The sequence below is a fragment of the Gadus chalcogrammus genome, chromosome 17 (assembly GCF_026213295.1).
Source record: "Gadus chalcogrammus isolate NIFS_2021 chromosome 17, NIFS_Gcha_1.0, whole genome shotgun sequence".
Taxonomy (NCBI): domain Eukaryota; kingdom Metazoa; phylum Chordata; class Actinopteri; order Gadiformes; family Gadidae; genus Gadus; species Gadus chalcogrammus.
Window position 1 is genome coordinate 10,255,711 of NC_079428.1, and position 21,605 is coordinate 10,277,315.

A 21,605-nucleotide genomic window follows, 5' to 3' on the forward strand; every position below is an offset into this window, starting at 1 on the left:
GCTGAGTACATGTATTAGCCTGTGTGTGTGTGTGTGTGTGTGTGTGTGTGTGTGTGTGTGTGTGTGTGTGTGTGTGTGTGTGTGTGTGTGTGTGTGTGTGTGTGTGTGTGTGTGTGTGTGTCTGTGTGTGTGATATCGTAAAAAATGGCGAGCTCTGTTAAAACATGTAGCTCACTGTTTACAGATTAATGATAATGGTTGAAAGCTCATTTTTATTTAACGGGGACATGAAAATTACATATGTTCCTAGCCTGAAGCCATATAATGGTGTGTTATATTCGCATTACACCGTGTGTGTGTGTGTTTGTACGTGTGTGTTTGTGCGTGCTTGTGTGTTTGCTTGCGTGCGTGTATCTGCATGCGCAGATATGCATTCATGATTTGTGCTGTCAGATAAAAGTCCCTTTCAGTCTCTTCGTTCTCTTGTTCTCCCTGTCTCTCTCTGACCTTTCCGTATCATTCTGTAGGTTCTGTATTCATGGCTACAATCCACCTTGGATTACGTAACCTACTTTTGCTTTATTAAGCTTGCTGTAACCTTGTTTTACCATAACCATAGCTAATCTGGACTTTACCTCAAACTTAACTTGAACTTATCTTACCCTAATTGTACCTTAGACCTAAACCATAACTTCTTTTAACACAGCCATTAAACAATATATTATGCAAAGGCATAATATATCATATGCTAGCTTTTTTTTTTCAAAGGAGACCCGAATGGAGTCTGACTACCAGTAACACATCAGTTGGAGTGATTGGAGTGAAGGGTGATTTAAAACCATTGAAAGAGCAAACATGGCAGCTGAAGACTTACCCTGCCTCCTTTCTCTGGGTTACACCTGCATCCTCCGCTGCAGTCCTGACCCGCACATGGCTCGTCTGGGTTAGCCCCCTGCAGAGAGAGAGAGAGAGAGAGAGAGAGAGAGAGAGAGAGAGAGAGAGAGAGAGAGAGAGAGAGAGAAGGAGAGAGAGAGAGAGAAGGAGAGAGAGAGAGAGAGAGAGAGAGAGAGAGAGAGAGAGAGAGAGAGAGAGAGAGAGAGAGAGAGAGAGAGAGAGAGAGAGTAATTAAAACACATTCTTTCAGAGCATGAGGGCGGTATTGTTATCAATCTGGACCATTAACATTGTGACTGCTGGACATCACATGGTAAAACACCCCCCAAAAAATAAGAATTCAACACGTTTAACTACAGACTACCAACGTCGAATGTTGAACTACAAACTAATAGCCAAATAAAAATTAAATTAAGAACCACAAACTACAAACAACTATGAACGGTCTACAAACTCCAATGTATCGTCTCATTGGATACCCTTCCCCCCTTCCATTCGTCTTGTAACCATGACGACGTTCTAGAAGGATCCGCCAGACAGATGTCATGCTTTGCTTCATGACTACACGTATATATATACGTATATATATTATATATAGCACAAAAGTGTATAAGCAGGAGCAGACGTCTTGAGTGACATATGCTGGGATTTAAGTGTGCGACCAAGAACAAAGTTCACAGAGAATCTCTTCTCAAGGGTTGGAGGTCACAGGGTCGTTGGGGGGCTTCAAAGACCCCATACAGGGAAGCTCAGATGTTGTGTGTTTCAGTGTGTCAGTGTGTTTGTCTGTGTGAGAGTTTTTAAAGATTGCATGTGTCAGTCATCTTCTCAACCTCACACATACGGTTTTGTTTGGTGTGTGTGTGTGTGTGTGTGTGTGTGTGTGTGTGTGTGTGTGTGTGTGTGTGTGTGTGTGTGTGTGTGTGTGTGTGTGTGTGTGTGTGTGTGTGTGTGTGTGTGTGTGTGTGTGTGTGTGTGAGGACTTGGGTTAGATTTCCGTATCTTAGGAAGACTTCAAAGACTTTAGCCATTATTCAAACACCATGCAGTGTTTGAACACACATCTGTGTCGAGATCTATGTACAGATACAAAACAGACAGAGCCAGAGGTTGTTCAGATGAGGTGAAAAAATGCTGCTACAGAGAGAGGAAGAGATGAGGGGAAAGGAGAGGAGGGGAGAGGTCACTGAAAAAACGATCCAACTTCCTTGATTCTCTCTCTCTGATCTCCACTCCTATCCTAATCAGAGTGACAGGAGGGGGAGAGAGAGTGGGAGAGAGGGAGAGAGGTAGGGAGAGAGAGAGGGAGATGGAGGGGAAGAAGCGAGATATAGGAGCTTCAAAGGGGGTGAGATGGAAACCAAGAGATTGAGAAAGAAAGGTAGAAAAAAATGACCAGAGGATTTGTGTTAAGTAGAGAAAAGAGACAGAAAATAGAACCAAACAATAGATTTGTTAACGCACACACACACATACACATACACCACACATGTATACAAACACATAGAGACGCACACAATTGCATGAACGCACACAGATTTAAGCAAACAGACACATACAGTATACACATACACACCCAGATTTGTGCAGATGCAGACTATACATACATATGCTCATGCACACCTACACAGAAACAAAAACACACACACACCAACACTCACACATTAAAAGATATCTTGCGGGCATGCGGCACATGAACCGGCAGTACGAGAACAACATGCACACAGAATGTGTCAGATGTCAATCAAACTGAATCTCTCTAGGGTTCTGGCTCAGCTTTCTATTGGCCAGGGGCTACCGTCCAGACAATGCTGTCCTCCAACCAGCAGGTGGGGGCGGGTGGATGAGGAGCTGGAGGTGAGTCCTCAGAACACCAGGGGTGACATGGAGCGGGGGGACGGACGATCAGAGGAAAGGGATCCCAGCTCGGAGCCCAGAGGCTGGGGTGACACTACCAACCCCTCCCATCCCCAACCCCCCCCCCCCCCCCCCCCCCCCCCCACACACACACACACACACACACTTGAGCTTATGTGACAGGGCGGTGGGTTCCCAGGAAAGGGCGAAGGTGATATATAGAAATGAAGAAGACAATGGAGACACACAATGCACATACCAGACACACACACACACACACACACACACACATATATTCAAACACACACACAAGCACACACATATACATATGCGTGCACGCACACGCGTCCAATTACAATAGGAGGGGACCCCAAGATTACATTACAGCTACCGAAACACAAGCTACACGTGAACCTGTGTTTGTGTGTTTGTGTCTGTGTGTGCGTGAGCAAGTGTATGTGTGTGTGTGTGTAATGCATTTCATTTGTGTGCATACGCGTGTGTGTTGGAATGTGTTTTTTTCAATTTCGTGTTGCTTTCGTGTGCAACTCCATTCCTACAGTCATCTTGCATCTAGCTCATATAAAACCCCATAAGTGCTTCATTTAATGTGTGACAGTTCACGGCCGACTGTCTCTGAGTTTGAGCAGATAATTACAAAGTCTGGTGTTTAATGAGCCTGTGAGAGGACGGAGGCGTGGCTAAGACGTGCCCCGGCGCAGGTCAGGGTTCTAGTAGGGGTGATACTCTGGGATTATTATGGGATAGAGTCAATGGAACACAACAGGCTTCAACAGGACTGTTCCACTCGGGTTAATGCATAAAGGGCATGCATACGCAAACACACACACCCATGTGCCCACACACGCAGACACACACACACACACACACACACACACACACACACACACACACACACACACACACACACACACACACACACACACACACACACACACACAGATGTAATCAGGCACTTAAATAGATACACAAGTACACACAGGTGCATGCACAAACAGAAAGAAAAACCATGCAACACACAAATGGAAAACCACATAAACACATGCAGACAAATATATACAGGTACAGATATGCAGACACACCAACACGCACACAAACACACACACACACACACACACACACACACAACTGGGAGCAGGATGCCGTCAGCCAGGTATTAGCTTAGCGCTTAGCATCTTTCAGCTGTGGCTGATGTTCGCCAGTCACTCTTCTTTTGTTTGTGCACACACCGCGTTGTTCAAACACGCCGTGGCCCCACACACACCACACTATTCGTCTGCCGGTGTACACCTGTCTCCTGTACACTCCTAGCGTAGCGGGCAATGCATGTCCCTACACATGCCTACCTAATCCTGATCCTCGCCCGAGATGGAGTTGGGAGTCTGGCTGGGGGCTTTACATCGCCCCCCCCCCCAGCCACCCCATATCCCCCCCCTATCCCATGCGTGTTGGACAACGTTTGTTTAGGATTTGGAGAATGCATGTACAGGACAAAGGGGAGCAGGCACGGATTTTCTGAAGTGAATACGGCGAGTGACAGGGTTAAGAATGTTCCGAAAGTCTGAAGATTCCGTGGAAAACACAAGGAGAGTTCCGAGAACTGTCACTTTTATTTATCACATTATTTATTTTTCAATTTATCGGTCAATGCTTTGTTATCGCCATGAAATCGTTCCCAATCTACATAATCATTGAATTAATAACAGATGGCTACATTTCAGCATGGGGAGATTTTATTTGTAGACAGTGACAGTTAGGAAGGAAGTATGCAAAATAATATATTACCAATCTAATAAAGAAAATTCATTATTTCTGCCTAGAGCAATCAAATAAAGCACATATTGACGCTCCAGCATATGTTCCCACATTATGTTGATGACATTATCAACGTGAAGTTCATATGTGAGGAAGGATGGGATGGATAAAGAATGACCTAAGATTGTCCTAGTGTTCTCCTAACTAAATGCATCGCATAAATCAGTTTAATCCTGTTTGTCGACAAACGTGTCATCATACCGTGTGGACCAATAGGATTACTGAGTTTGCTTCCCTATGTCTCTCAATGGAAGCCCCGGCTCCTTGGAAGAGAATGGAAAGGTCCCAGACCTGTCAATCAGAAACCTTCAGTCTGTCAATCTGTGAGGGTTGTTGAGAGGTAAACTAGAAAAAAATCCCGAAGTGACAGCCGAGTACGCACGCACACGCACACACACACACACACACTCACACACACACGGTTTTAACATTCATTTGAACCAGCAATGATGTCCTCTCTTTCAAACCTGCTATCTCCCCTCTCTCCATTCCTCTTTCACTCCTCTAACCCCTTCTCATTTTTCCTGCACTTCTATTTCTTCTCTGACCTCCCCTTCTCTCCCGCCATCCTTTCACCTCCTCTCCTCTCCTCCTCTCTCTCTCCTGTGTCTCTGTCCACCTCACCTCTCTACCGCCTCTCCCCCTTCCCTCTATCTCCCTCCTCCATCCTCCCTCTCTCCACTTCTGCTATCTCTCCTCCTCCTCCTCTTCCTCCTCTGGGCTGTGAGGAGTAGGTGCAGGCCTTCTCCGCCAGCTGTGTTTAGCCGGGTAGGATCCAAGGTTTACAGCAACTCAAGGACATGCTGTGTCTGTTTGTGTTTTTTCTTGTGCATGGTATATGGATGTTTGTGTTCACTAGCACATGTATGTCTTTGCGTGTCTACGTGGATGGATGCATGTGTTGTTTGCGTGATTGTATATGTTTGTTAGTGTGAGCAGTGTGTGTGTGTGTGTCACGTGCATATGTACTTGTCTGTATGTCTGTATAAAACAAACAAAACATGTGTCTCGTGAGCAATGTCACCTGCTATTTGTACTAACGTCCAAATACAGTTCAGTCTACGGACCACCCAGATGGATAGGGTCATCAACTCAGACAGACCAGACAGACACACAGTAACCAGTAACTGACATGATAGTATATGGTATGTCGTAAAGCTAATCAGTTTCAAAAGTACCAGAAATGGAATGCAGTGTTTCTACAGCCTTACACACACACATATCAGGTGTGACCTACTCAGTCAGTTTTACAAATGAAACATGGTGTGTGTGTGTGTGTGTGTGTGTGTGTGTGTGTGTGTGTGTGTGTGTGTGTGTGTGTGTGTGTGTGTGTGTGTGTGTGTGTGTGTGTGTGTGTGTGTGTGTGTGTGTGTGTTTGTGTGTGTGTGTGCGTGTGTGCAGCTTTAAATGTGAATATGCCATTCGGAGATGATTGGACTCTCTGATGATTGGTATCCACTTCCTGTTCTCTTTGGCTTTAACTCCACTTGGTTTGGTTTGGTTTCCATCCGGTGTGGGTGATGTCGTGCGACTGGTGGTGCTGTCCAATCAGTGTCTTGTTACTGTCTGGACCCCCGAAATAGCGTTGCCATAGCGACCGATACCAACACCTTTGTGACCTCACAAGGGGGGGGGGATCTCCTTGGTCACATAAAAACGAACCTCTCTCTCTCTCTCTCTCTCTCTCTCTCTCTCTCTCTCTCTCTCTCTCTCTCTCTCTCTCTCTCTCTCTCTCTCTCTCTCTCTCTCTCTCTCTCTCTCTCTCTCTCTCTCTCTCACGCACTCTTCCACCATCCCTCTCTCCCTCCCTCCCTTTCTCCCAGTTTGTATTTAGACTGCTGACTCAAGATCAGGGGAGCCGGAATCCGAGCTTCCGATCCGTTGTTGGCTGTCAGGAACGTTGGGTGATACCGTTATCTAACGCACAACTCTGTAATGCGCTCATCTTTCTGTTCGGCAAAATATTCAAACATTGCATGTAAAGAAGCAGTAAAGGGTTACCTTTGATACAAACAATAATGATATTTATTATAATGACAATAATTATAATTATTTATAATAATAAAATAAACAACACTCAACCAACATATAAATGATGGTCATCGTTAAACCATCACACACACACACACACACACACACACACACACACACACACACACACAAAAACAAACACAGAGACACACGCCACAAATAAGAAAGACAAGCACATCCCCTGATTGCCAGTGGAGGCAGTCGGTGTATTCTCATCCCGGTGCTGACTGCAGCTTGCAGACAGACAGATAGGCACGGGCCGGCACATGCCGGAATATCCATGACCTCACCGCGTTGTCAGGGCGGTGGTCCGTGGAGCTGGGTTCTAGAATGTTCTAGAACGCACCCCTGGGAACCCGGGTTGGTCAGAAAAGCCCATCTCTCGGCCAAAACCAAAAGAAAAACTGTTGGTACTGTGGCGTTGAGAGCCCTTGTACGAGCAATGGATAAACGCTCTGCTGTGTTTACACCTATAAATCCCAAATGAATCACAACGCCAGACCGAGAAGGTACACAAGTTCATCAAATAGCCTGAGGCGGCCCCATGCAACAAGGCTAGTCAGCTCGACGAATAGCCAACAGGATCAGCGCTTCACTAGCCAAAGACAGGCGGTGAGTCAACCAGACATGTCACCAAACGGCTAGCCAAACCGTAAGCTAGCCAAAAAAAATATGTTTGGAGGGCAATAAACGTAGCCAGAGAGACGCTAATAGGTAATATCTAAGATGTCAAGAAGGTAAAGGATAGGTTTTATAGATTTCATCCACTTGCATTCTTAGTTTACAACAATAATATGCTTGTTCTTTCAAATGTAGCAAAATAATCAGGCTGCAAGGGTTCTGCTTGAAATTCTCACTTCCCATCAACCATGATGAAGGCCATCGTATTTGTTTGTTTATCTCTTGTTATATTTCAGAATTGGAGACCATGTCATAGTCAGATTGTATTTGCTTGTACTTGTTCTAAACAAGTAAATATTTAGTCTGCAAGGATGAACGTTTTGCTGCTTATACTATAATCCGCAGAAAGTCTAGAAAGCAAGGAACAAGAGGAGGGAATGTTGATATGCTAAGTTTGATTACCAGCAGCTGCTGGAGCCAACAAACATCCCACCGTGGCAACAACATCTTGGCTAGCAGCGGTGTGCAACATTCCCTTTGTTTCAGTGGGAATCGTGTAGAGTAAATATCTCACTTCCCTCGAGCCCGATGATAGTAAACACATGATATTTCAAACACACAAATTCCAACAAAGATGAACAAATTATTCCACGCCTCAATTTTGTCTGCAATACAATATTTATGTATATATTTCATGTCAATGAGCTTATTACGTGACCAATGTGATGCATAAGGCTAAAGCTAAAGTCAACAGAATTTATGCCGACTGCTGCACCTGAGACCTGCAATAGCATAAGCCAACGATAGCATCTGGTGATGCTGGTTCATTGACTCGAAGGGGGTTAGTGGGGTTGATAAGAGTGATATTGGGTAATAAGCTAAAACTTCTGACGTCATTCAGAAATACAAGAACTAACGACCCCCTCCAAATCCCAGCTGAAGGCACAGGTAGCCAGTAGCCACAGGTGAAGTCTTTTCAATGGAGACGCAAACACAATCTTCTCAAACATAACTCCTGCAAATTATCATCATTAAGTCATTAATCAGTAATCCTGTCCCATACTTTTTTTATCAACGAGGTGCGCCCCGCTCCTCACGGAGACCACTCGGCCAAAATAAGATCCACACGGCAAGAATGCGTTAAAACACGGCAGAAACAACGCAATCTGGAATCGACCGTCAACCTAGAACGGCCCGCCCACCCGATGGGCAGTTCAGAGGCTGCTGAGAGGCCATCAGAGGTCGGTCAGACAGGGGGCGAGTCTGGTTCGGAGTTAGCCGCGAACACACTAGCCAGGTTCATTACTCATGGCTTATTGTTGGTCGAACACACTAGCCAGGTTCATTACTCATGGCTTATTGTTGGTCGAACACACTAGCCAGGTTCATTACTCATAGCTTATTGTTGGTTATATTGTGGGGAAACACCAAGGTGACGAGGGTGCACGTGAACAACGCATATTCGCACTTAAACATAAACCCTGGCGAGAGTGGGACTACTCAAACCAAAATACGCATGTGCACGTGCTGTCACTCAAACACCTGCGCTCAATTTTGCGCTCAACCAGAACCCACCCTGGTCAACACTCTTGATAGTCAGCCTTCTCGATCTCTCTACAGTCGGTCCAACGCAACCCACAGCAGTCAGGGATTCGTACCTGCTACGTACATTTAGAGCCACTTCTTCTCTACTGTGCAACTCTTGGTCGTGATGCATTTTATTTTCTTAGTAGTAATGCCGATGCCTCCTCATGCTGTTGAATCCTCAAATGTAGGCTCATTTGGGTAAACTTGTCCAAACATCTACATGCATATGATTTAGGTACATGCAGAAAGAGAAAGAGAAAGAACAAGAGAAAGAGAAAGAGAGAAAGAGAAAGAGGGAGAGAGCGCGAGAAAGAAAGTAGCCAGTTGTGTCTAAAGTACCATTAGACCTCTGAAACCAAATCCACAGTTCTATACCCTTGTTTAGGACTATATATTCCTACCCAGGAGGGAAGAAATGGACACACATTTTTGGAGTTTCAGGTTTCTACAACAAAAGTGTACACTGACCTACCCCCTATAGTACTAGCACATGCCTTAGCTGTGTGTGTGTGTGTGTGTGTGTGTGTGTGTGTGTGTGTGTGTGTGTGTGTGTGTGTGTGTGTGTGTGTGTGTGTGTGTGTGTGTGTGTGTGTGTGTGTGTGTGTGTGTGTGTGTGTGTGTGTGTGTGTGTGTGTGTGTGCGTGCGTGCGTGTGTGCATGCATGCCTAAGTATGTGTGTGTGTTTGATTAGGTGTACAAAGAAAATATGGGACACAAATCTAAATCTAAATCACAAAAGATTTGGTCAAACTGGACTTCGTGAACATCTAACTTGATGGCATTTAGAACGCAGAACGTAGAATTCAGGATTTGAAGTTCAAACATCCATACAAGGGCTAAATTTTAAAACACTATCTATGTGCACCTTCCGATTCACCTAGCATTAGTATCACACCACCCTACCAAACCACACCCAGATATTAGGTGTTCTGCTGCCAGTCTCCGGCACTATTTTTAACAGCAGATGTTTTGTCATCAAGGTGTGAATCTCTTCTTAGATTCTGACTTTCTATACTTTACAGGAGGGTGGGAGCAAATGGCTCGCGGTAAGAACCACATTGTGTTTCTGTGTGTGAGTGTGTGTGTGTGTGGTGTGTGTGTATGTTTGCCTGTTTGTGTGTGTGTGTGTTTGTGTGTGAGCATTTGAGTGCTTGGGCAGGCTTGTGTATGAGTGTATGTGTATGAGTGTATGAGTGTGTGTGTGTGTGTGTGTGTGTGTGTGTGTGTGTGTGTGTGTGTGTGTGTGTGTGTGTGTGTGTGTGTGTGTGTGTGTGTGTCTGTGTGTGTGTGTGTGGGTAGGCTTGTGCTGGTTGTGTGGTGCATGTGGGCGGGTGGGTGTGTGTATTTGTGATGGTGGTGGTAAGGTATTTGTACATTTGGGGCAAAAGGTAACATGTATTTTAAGATGTATCAACTGTACACAAGTGTGTTATGTGTGTGTGTGTGTGTGTGTGTGTGTGTGTGTGTGTGTGTGTGTGTGTGTGTGTGTGTGTGTGTGTGTGTGTGTGTGTGTGTGTGTGTGTGTGTGTGTGTGTGTGTGTGTGTCTTTGAGAGTCCCTCATGTTTGTGTGCACAGTGCAGAATTCCTCAGCTGCAGCTCTAGAGCAAACACACTGTTCAGAAACCACATGTTCCCCTCTTCCTGTTCCTCGTTCTGTTCATCTCTTTCTTTCCTGTAACTCTCTTTCCAATGTCTCTCTCAATCTGTATGTAAATGTGTCTGTCTCTCTCTCCCTCTCTCGTTCTCCTTCCTGAATTTGCGCATATCCTCTCTCGACCTTATTATGTCCAACTCTAACTTCACCTTCAACTCTCGTCTCCATCTCCCACTCTCTCTCTCTCTCCTCCTAATCCATGTTCATCCAACCACACCCCATCGCCATGACGACCATACACAGCTCTCTAGCTTCCTGCGGACAGTAGACAGTTACAGCCACCGCCTCCCCCCCCCCCCCCCCTCCCCTCCCCAACCGCCCACCTGCCACCACCCGATAGTCAGACACAATAGACCCAAACGCCTGAGTCAGCATCCGTCTGGGCCCGCCCCGCCCAGCCCTGCCACCCTCTGCCCAGGGATGGATGACTAGGCTGGCCCCTCCGGCCCCGTGACCCAGGCCAAGCGCACCCTGACTGGACCCAGAGACCAGCTCTGAATCACCGCCAACACAGGCCAACACACGCATTGGGGTGCAGGCTCTGTGTGTGTGTCTGTGTGTCTGTGTGTGTGTGTGTTTGGATTATCGAGGTGTGTCTTTAGTTTAGGCGCAAAGTTGGTGGATGCAGGCACATACACGTAGAGCCCCATGCAGCCTAAACATAGACAGGTATAAACACAAAAGGTACAAGCAGGCATACATTACACGGTACTGGGGCTAGCACACACACACACACACACACACACACACACACACACACACACACACACAAGATTATGGTTTGCATGTGTGTGAATGTGTATGTGTGAGTAGGAATGAACTTGACAAGACAAAAACACTTCTCTATAACATTCCCTATAGAGACTCTCGCTCGCTTTTCTTTTCACTCCTTTCTGCCTCGCTCGCCCCCAAACACAAAGTGCCTTTCAGGCCTGGCCTTAATGCAGCTTGAAGAGGGTAGAATATCACTCAGACTCTCTCTCTTTTGTCTGACACAGCCTTGCTCTCCACTCCTCTCTCTGTCTCTCTCGCTCTCCCCCTTTCTGTGTCCCTCACTCTCTCTCCTCCTCTTTCTCTCTCTCTGTCATTGTCACTCAGTATTGTTATGCTTCAAACACATAGGTGCGCATACGTGGAAGAGGGTCTGTGTCTGTGAGTGTGCGCGTATGTGTCTGTGTACGTGCATGTGTGCACGTGTGGGAGTGTTTGTGTTAAGTTTCAGATGGATGACAGTCAGTGAAATACAGTCTGAAGGAATGAATGGAAGAGGAGAGAGAGAGAGAGAGAGAGAGAGAGAGAGAGAGAGAGAGAGAGAGAGAGAGAGAGAGAGAGAGAGAGAGAGAGGGATATGTGAACACAGAGAGATAGACATAGAAAGAGACAGAAAGAAAGACAAATAGAAAAAAAGATGGACGAACGGGTAGTGAGGTAGGCATGAACGCAGACTGACAGACCGATAGACAGACAGAAATGCAGACGGACAGATGGTATAGAATAGAGTGGAATAGAACAGACAGAAAAACTGCAAGAAAAAAAACAGACATGCAGGCAGGAATGCGGACGGAGATAGACAGGGAGACCTGCATACTGTATATTGAGTACTGTGCGTTGGTTCCATTGAGTCTAGACAGCGAGGGGTGAGATATACGGGCACCATGCATGGGCTGGGACGGGGGGACGGGGGGCCGGGGGGCCGGGGTGGACGGGTCCCATCCAAAACTTAGTACCTCCCATTAATCCCTCCTTTATTGTCCCTCCCCTCTCATCCTCTTGTCGCTAGGCGCCCAGCGATGCTCCACCATGACATCTACGATGCTCCAACCCCCCCTCCCCCCCTCCCCCCCACCCTCCACCCCACCCTCCACCCCACCACCACCAGCCGACACGGAACATATATCTAACCCACCAGGGTTCCGCCTGTCACATGCCCTGCCCGGTCACCGTGACACCCCTCCAGTGTGTGTGTGTGTGTGTGTGTGTGTGTGGGGGGGGGTCTTCCCGGGCATGCTGGCGTGGAATGTCTGTACGAGCGCGCGGGCGTCGGGGAACGCCACAGAGACGGAGCGATAGGACCTATGGATGTGGCGCCAGGACATGTCTCACCGCAGCAATGCATGATGGGATATAATGCTATATACTGTAGATCTAGACTCCAGGGGAATTCAATGGATTTAAAGTGCATGGCCAGTGAGAGGTTGGAGGCTGAATTCCCTGTCCAAGCCGAATAATAGAAGCAAGGCACTAATGCAGTGCAGTGGTGGAGGTTTGAATCCCTGGTTATGTACAGGTGACGCAAAGCGCTAACACAGCTAGTGGTAGATGTTTCATTTCTAGCCCACAGGTAATTTAGGTTATTTAATGGAATCACCTTTGCTAGTGCTAGGCTAACTTCCCAGCCCCAGAGGCTGTCTTGACAACGAGATAAAAATCAAGCCTAATATTTGAGTCAGTTGAACCGATGCCTGGAATGTCACTGGTATTTTACGAGACACTAGGGAGACCCCTGTTCACTGAGGAAGTCGGGAAATTCAGGCTCTTCAATGTCTAGCTATGGCTGTAAATCCTTGATGAGGAATAAAGGGAAAGAGTACATTCACAGCCTTGAAGCCTTGTGTTAGCGGCTGACCACCTGGCTAGCATGTTGACTAAGCATGCTAGACAAAAGGCAAGGTCAACCAGAATCTAATATCTGATATTGTATATGGTGTTTTGAAATGGTTTGATATTAATTGGAATATGCATATATATATATGTAAATAGCACTTTAATACCTATGCAATTTTTATCACTATTTTCTGCAAATGGGAGATTGTAACTTTATAAATCAGGTTAACTCTTGTATTGTAGCTCGTTGGCATGATTCAAGGTATTTAAGTTAGATGTTTGATTGACTTTGTCACGTCAGGGTGTTGTTCTCAATCCTACCTCAATGACGTTAGCCCTAGCCCTGTTGTGAAACAAATTGGAGGATAATTGCTCGCTTGTCAATGCAAACAGTGATATATTTTCCTCCAAAGGAAGAGCAATCAATGCGATAGTTGGCCAAGAAAGGGCTGGTTCTCTTCCAGAGTCAAACATGCTGGATCAGAGCCAGCATGTTTCACGCTGAAAGAGAACCAACCGCAAGCACCGAAATAACCTCTTGATCAACAGCTGTGGATAGAAGATGAATGTAAATGTGAATTAAACATGGGCTGGAACAAGAAACCTCAGACAGCATCTCCACAACATGTTCCGGTGTGTATCTGCAGGATGTGGGGAGATAAGCATTACCGCTTTATGCTAATGTGCGCGAACAGCCCCCTCTCTGGTCGGACCATGATTGGTGCCATGTGATGAAAGCTGAATCATGATTGGCTCAGATTGGAACCAGGGGATTTGTACCCGAGATGTCTAGATGCCATACTATTACTGCTGATACAATTAATAATACTATCGGCCAGTACTCAAACTTGAGTTTTACTAAGTACTGAGAATCGAAAAAAGGTACAGAGATAGGGTCCAACTGATACAGAAGTCTCGTCTGAGACTTTCATTTCAACTTATAGTACCGGGCACTTTTACCAAATGTCGCAGGCTTAAATTTGCACTAATTACTACTACTCATGACATTTCCTCAATCAATCAACCAACCAACCAATCAATCAATTATAAGAAATCAATCAAACAGAAGCCTGACAGAGCTTTCCTCTCCCCTGCTGCTAATCACACACCCTGTCCTCCCCCTCTGCTCTCCCTACTTTCTCCTCTCCCCCTTACCCTCTCTCTCCCCTCCTCCCCGCCCCTTTCTCTCCGTTCTCACAGACACCTGAACAGGTGTGCACCTAGGCTGGGAGGTCAAAGGTTGAGACAGTGAGTGACACCCAGGTGGGCGGGGCCACCCAGACAGATGGGTGGTCTGCACCCATGCTGAACCAGATGTGCCTGCTTTGTGTGTGTGTGTGTGTGTGTGTGTGTGTGTGTGTGTGTGTGTGTGTGTGTGTGTGTGTGTGTGTGTGTGTGTGTGTGTGTGTGTGTGTGTGTGTGTGTGTGTGTGTGTAATGTCATGTTAAAGCTGAAAATTTGACCTTCTAGACACATTAGACTTCCGTCTGCATGACCAGTACGTGACCTTTGTGTCTGCCTGTCCATACGAGAGATAAGAAGGGAGGAGGAGTGATGTTTGTTAATGTGCCTGCATGAGTGTGCCTACTAGTCTGCCTTGGTGTGTGTGTGTGTGTGTGTGTGTGTGTGTGTGTGTGTGTGTGTGTGTGTGTGTGTGTGTGTGTGTGTAGAACATAAATTCCTCTTGCGTGTCCTCAGTATCTCTCAGGGCAACATGACAACAGACGGACATAGCTGTCCCTCACCACGTCCGTGTGTGTGTGTGTGTGTGTGTGTGTGTGTGTGTGTGTGTGTGTGTGTGTGTGTGTGTGTGTGTGTGTGTGTGTGTGTGTGTGTGTGTGTGTGTGTGTGTGTGTGTGTGTGTGTGTGTGTGTGTGTGTGTGTGTGTGTGTGTGTGTGTGTGTCTGTGTGTGTGTGTGTGTGTGTCTACGTCCTCCCCCCAATCTTACCTTTGCCATATCGCCCCTCTCTCACTCTTTCCCTCTCTCCCTCCCTCTCTCTCTGTCTCTCTCTCTCTCTCTCTGTCTGCCTTTCTTCCTTATTTAATTTCATCCCTCCGGCCATCTTTGTGACCCGTAACAGGTGTCAACACTCCGGGAATGAAGGGTGTGTGTGGGGGGGGGGGGGGGGGGGGGAACAGGGAGAGAGGATTTGATTCCTGTCTAGCGGATGGGAGCTGATTAAATAGTTTTGGAATTTTTGGAAATTCCATAAACTCTTCAGGAAAGTCAGCGATCAAAGTGTCAGAGAAAGTGGGAATGTGGGAAATGGAGTATGGAGAGAAGTTAATATGTCTGATGCTCTGTTCCTAAATGATCATGCAAGAAATAATAATAAATAAAAAGTATTGAAAATGTTTGGTTTTTTTCTCTCTCTTTTGTTTTAAAAAAAAGAAATTAGCTGAAAAGCTTAAAACTGACTGAGAACTTTGAGCTGAAGATAAATGATTGGCTTCACTTGTTAACCGCCCCCCAACAACAGTGTTCATCTATGAATGATTACGGTTTTATGGTAGCATTTACACCAGCATCTAAACTCAGCACAAGCCCTGTTTATCCTTAAGCTAATTGTTGCTAATGCTCTCTAAATTGATGTTAAACAAATCAAAATTAAATATTTAGATGATTCCAACTTGGTGTTGAAAGGGGTCGACTCGAAGGTGTCATATTAAATGCATTAGTCGGTGAATGTAACTGTCGATACTCATCTGTAATGGATTTAAATCACGTTGTCTTGACTTTGGCTGAGGCAAAGGGACTTTAAACCACAGGAGGGGGATTGTGGAGCTGCTTTAGAGTTTTGCAATAATAAGATTTTGGCTGAAGGTTGAAGAAGACAAGGCACACTTTCAAGTACCGTATCAATCACAGTATCTTTTGGATGGGTCTGGTCGCAGCGGATAACGCACCGACGACCATGGAGGGAGAGTTGAGGGGAGGGAGAGATGAGGGGAGGGAGAGATGAGGGGAGGGAGTGATGAGGGGAGGGAGAGGGAGGCAGGGAGAGATGAGGGGAGGGAGAGAGGGAGGCAGGGAGGATGGGTGAGTGAGAGAAAAAAAAAAGAATCACATAAGAGAGTGGGAGAGAAACAAAGGAGTGATGCGATAGGAATGCAGGGAGAGAAATGGAGAGATGGTTATGAACACTCAGAGAGAGGGATGGATAGCGAGAGAAAGAGAAAGCGATATAGAGGAAACATATAATATCCTGTCTTCCAGACAACATTCAGATAAATCAATCTCTCAATTCCAAAGAAACCAGGTATAGAACCACCAGGTATATGTGTCTGTGTGTTTGTGTTTGAATGTTCTCCCTGACCTGATAAACTTGGAATGAAGTCTATTGGTACATTTCCTGTCCCAAGAGACAGTGTTTCTGTGTTTCTTTGTGTGTATGTGTGCGTCTGCATTTGTGTTTCCGTATGCGTGTGTGTGTGTGTGTGTGTGTGTGTGTGTGTGTGTGTGTGTGTGTGTGTGTGTGTGTGTGTGACGTGTGTGTGTGTGTGTGTGTGTGTGTGTGTGTGTGTGTGTGTACACGTGTTGGCATGTCTATTTCCATATGTGTGTGTGTGTGTGTGTATGTTTGTGCGCGCGTCTGCGTGTGCGTCTCCATATGTGTGTGTGCACATGTGTACTCAGTCCTCCTGGATTTATCCATACATCTCCTGACAGCATGAGTGTCTCTCCCTGAACCCCGGAACAACCCCACTGACCACGTCTTTGTTTTCTATACAGTTGACGCGGGCCGGTTGAAGCTTGTCTCTTGGACAACACACTGAGCGCTCCCGAGGCAAAACAAACCATAAAGAGTGTTTACAAAGTCAAGTGGGAGTACCTCGGGTCTGTCATGGTTAGGGTTAGAGGTACAAGCCCCACCCCGGAGGCACTGGAGCGAACGTAAACCAAACAGACACTCGGATTGACCGGGAGATGAAACCCACACACATCAACACACACAGACAAACACACGGCTGGACATGTAGCGTCAGGAGAGACGGATCGCTGCTGGCCTGAGGTTGAGCGTGCGTTCGTGTGTGCTGGGTATTCTAAAAGTTAATAAACAGATTCTGATTTTGCCATAGTGACTGAAGAATCATTAGTGATGAGATGGTCGTTTAATAAATACAGGAGGAACTAATGATTTAGTGCATAGGAGAATATAAGATGACCAACATTAAATCATTGATGATCACATTGATACAGTTACATACAGTTTCATATTGCTGTATCTGAGATGAGGAAAGGAGAAGAGAAGAGAGGAGGAGGGGAGTGGAGAAGAGGGGAGAAGAGAGGAGGAGAGGAGTAGAGGAGACACAGGGAGAAGGACAGAGTAGGAGACACTGTGTTGCCAGGGGCCTTCACTAGGGCCCTAAACACAAGGCAAGGGAGAGAGAGAGAGAGAGAGAGAGAGAGAGAGAGAGAGAGAGATAGAGCAAGAGAGAGGGAGAGAGAGAGAGATGAGGGTGGACAGGGCTCTTCCCTAGTAATTTATGGCCCTTTGTACTGATGCTAAAAGGTCAATAAATTTACTTGATTTGGCCATTCAATCTGATGCCCATACATTCACTCTCCCCCTCCCCCCTCTCTCTCCCCCTCCCCCCTCTCTCTCTCTCTCTCTCCCTCTCTCTCTCTCAAGTCAATTGTGTGTGTGTGTGTGAGTGTTTTTGGGTGTGTGTGTGTGTGTGTGTGTGTGTGTGTGTGATGTGTGTGTGTGTGTGTGTGTGTGTGTGTGTGTGTGTGTGTGTGTGTGTGTGTGACAAAGCCGGCAGAAGACATTACTGGAACAGAACATTGAGAAAGTCCTTTGACCCCCTGTTAGACAGCTACACTGCACTGGACATCTGACCAGCACACACACACACACACACACACACACACACACACACACACACACACACACACACACACACACACACACACACACACACACACACACACACACACACACACACACACACACGGTGTCTTTAGCATGCTAATGCTATTCTTTCCTAGCTGCAGTCCGACCCTACACCACAAAGCTACGCTCATCTTCCCCTGGTGGGCCCTCTCGACATGGGGTCCACACACACTCACACACACAAACACACACACAGGCACAGAAAGATACGGATGGGTTTAGAACAGCAGTCTGTCACTCACAAACAAAGTGAGACGGATTGGAACACACAGTTGCAATGTACGAGAGGCCACACACACACTTGGACATTCTCAAACACTTTAACTTACAGGCCCATTCTAAACAACCACTTAGATATGGTTGCATTTACATTTCCATGCATATACACTAAGACGAGGTGACCCTAACTCCCCCTCCGTCTCTCTGCGTCACACACACACTCACACGCAGTGCGCAAGTGAAAGAGTGTTTAAGGTTCAAAGCAGTGTGTCCCAAGAGACATCTCGGCTGTGTGAGAGGGCTTTAGGGGCCTCAGGGACCTATTAAAAATCCTAGGGACTTAACAGGTCCTGGCCTCTACAAAGGGAAAGAGAGAGCGAGCGAGAGCGAGAGCGAGAGAGAGAGAGAATCGTACACCAAACTTCTTTGGTGTTTGGTTTTATACATTTTATTTTAACTGTGTAGTTAGCCTTTTCTACAATATTTGACCATTATAATATTGATCTCTTTGTATTCACTTGGCCACACCACAACCCCTCCCGCCACAAACTACCCCCCCCCCCCCCCCCCCCCCCTCCATTCCGGAAGCCCCCCAACATTCTAGAATTTGCCCAGAAAAATCCCCTCCCCCTTTTTGCAGCACAGATCGCCCCTTTAATCATTAGCTTTCGCTATTTCCCGCTTTCTGCCTTCCATCTTACCACAATTCTACGATTCCAGGTCCCTGCATTTGCGACCTGAAGAAAGGGAAGATCACCCCCGACATGTAACCTGGCGCTGGCGCTAAAAAGGGGGGGATCCCATTACCGCGGGGCTATATGATTACCTTAGCCGCGGAGCCCCTGCTAGCTAGCCTCAATAATACTAATGTTATTGATCTCCTTTATAGTTAGCCTTGTGTGTTGGGTTACATCCACACTTAAGCGTAGCTTCAGGGGGGGGGGGGGGGCTGAATGATGGCTTTGTAGCTGATGGCTAGGGTTGCCTCTCTTTAAGGGTCTTAGTGAGTCTTAGGTCTTACTGCGCATAAAAGCGCTGATTGCAGAAAAAAGAAAAAGCATGGTACCTTTCACCTAGTTAGTGTCGGGTCGCGTTCGATTTAATAGTGTCGGGTTTTATGGGGTCTTGAATCGACAAACTATTTACAGGATAAGACTTGCCTGCGGGGCCGTGATTTTATTGACCATGTTCGGTATGATAGGAACGTAAACTAGGGCACTGGGGCTTTTAGCACCAAGCGTCGCCAAATAAAGAGAATTATTCTCTCTTCAAAGGGACAATACATCTCAAACCTTCTTGAAGGAAATGTGTACAAAACACCAAATTGACCAAACAAAATAGCTTTTACATCCACTTGAAGTGTGATTTAATGCCCTGGCTGCTGCCGCGACTTCCTTAAGGAGGTCCTACAAAACTAAGTGGTTTGTTAGTGTGTTGTAGAAAGGATGTGGGGCTGGAAAGTCTAGTGGCATCGGTGCGTGACTCCCAACCCGAAGGATTCTGGATTTGATCCCCAATGTCAGTTCACCTGTAAGCATCGTGGAGCAAGTTGCCCCCAGCCCCTACCTCATCCTTAAGACTCCTTCCCACTGAGCGACAAACCTGCCATTCTAGGGCGTCAAACCGACTCTGGGAGAAGGGGGAGACGGAGAGAAGGGGGTGAGGTGTGTGTGTGTGTGGGGGGGGGGGGGGGGGGTCTCAAGCCACAGTTACCAACTTAGAGTCTGGAGAAGAGAGGAAATTTTAAAATGACCCGTATCCAGATTGCCTGTAAGTTGTGTCTGCTAAGCGACGTGGTAAATAGTTGTAAATAGTAAGTGGCAGTGTGTTCAGAGTGTGTTCGTAGGGGGGTTATGTGTGTCGATTTAAGTCACGGATTTGCTTGCCTGCTCTACTAATCTGTCAGGGAAGAACAGCAGAACAAAATTCTCAGTGACCAGAAGACAAATTACAGGTTTGACTGATTTACACACACATGGTGGGGAGGTTGGTGAGTGTGTGTGTGTGTGTGTGTGTGTGTGTGTGTGTGTGTGTGTGTGTGTGTGTGTGTGTGTGTGTGTGTGTGTGTGTGTGTGTGTGTGTGTGTGTGTGTGTGTGTGTGTGTGTGTGTGTGTGTGTGTGTTGTGCTGTGACCACCCAAGGATGAAAGAGAGTGGGTCTGTGTGTGTCTGAGAGTGTGTATATGTGTGTGTGTGTGTGTACGTGAGAGAGCGAGAAGCGAGATCTGAAATCTTCAGATTAAGATCACAAGAATCCCCGCCGACCGAAACACTGTGACGTCAATCTTCACGAACGTTCCTGTACACCATCCTGGGTTCTAGAAACCTCTGAAACCATTCCGGGACATACCCCTGCTTCGTGGTTCTCCTCAACATTCCGGATCACCAGAAGTCTGCCTCTGATTCTAGAATTCCGGAACGTTCTGGGCTTGCATACGTCATTCTCATCTCACAGTGAGATGAGATGAGAATCTCATCAGTGAGATGAGATGAGAATCTCGCAGGGGGCCGCCCCCCGGCCCCCTGCGAGAGATCAGGGGATGAAAGAGCTGCTGAGAGCGGGTGACTGACAGCATGAAGAGGAGCTGGTGGTACACACACAGTATGTACTGTCTCACCCCGTTAGCCAAACGTCCATCATAAAGCCAACGTATGCATTTGAGTGGGAACAAGCCCTCAGGACTCATGAACTCCACTCAGGTTGAAGACAACACCAGTAAAACGCTTTTTCCTTTTTTGGATGCACTGACAAATCTGTTTTTTCTTTTTTGTCTTGTACAAGTGCAAGTCAACACTCGTCTGAGATGCCTCCTCCTAATTTAACCGTGAATGGACATTTTTGTTACTTATCTTTAATTGTAGGAATGCAACTGTAGATGAATGCTATAAATCTGTTTCTGAATAAATTTTTCTTTAGTTTTAGTTTGATTTTTGTGTCTTCCGTCCACTTCCCCTGAGATGGAATGACCCAATAGCAACGACAGCCAGAATACAGGCCATATAATCAACGTAAATGGTAATCTGCGTGAATGGACCATTCCAAAAAATGATATGGGTTACGTTTGTGGTGTTCAGATAGGATGCACCAAATTGGTCATCACTCGTTGAGGGGAAATCACCTGGCCTGGGTAGCCCCGCCCTTTCTTCCTGCGAATTGAGTTTGCCCTGCACAATGGTCTGGAGAAGAGCAATACATTTCTTTCTGCTTCCGATACGTTTTTGCGAAAACCAATCACCAAGCTGGCTTTTCCCCTTGGCGTGCAATTGGCTGGTTTAACACAAAGACAACAGGGAAGCGACGGCAAGCAGCCAATCGCGTACAGAGTCAGTTGAACTAGGCCTGTTAATCACGCCTCTTGTGCTGAAGAAAATGACAGCAGCTTCCCCAGACCAACGTGCAATCTACGATTGGCTTGGTCTGGTAATAGCCAGGCTAGAAATCACCTTCATCGAAAAGAGAGAC

At 46.5% G+C, this 21,605-nt stretch overlaps 1 long non-coding RNA gene across 1 annotated transcript in view; it reads right to left on the reverse strand.

The window, feature by feature from the left end:
* Positions 1 to 794: 794 nt before the first annotated feature.
* Positions 795 to 21,605, reverse strand: part of LOC130370006 (uncharacterized) — a 48,383-nt gene continuing 27,572 nt past the window's right edge. Inside the window, exon 4 of the long non-coding RNA XR_008892941.1 lies at positions 795 to 892. This is a non-coding gene — a long non-coding RNA (uncharacterized LOC130370006). The remainder of the gene's footprint in view (positions 893 to 21,605) is intronic.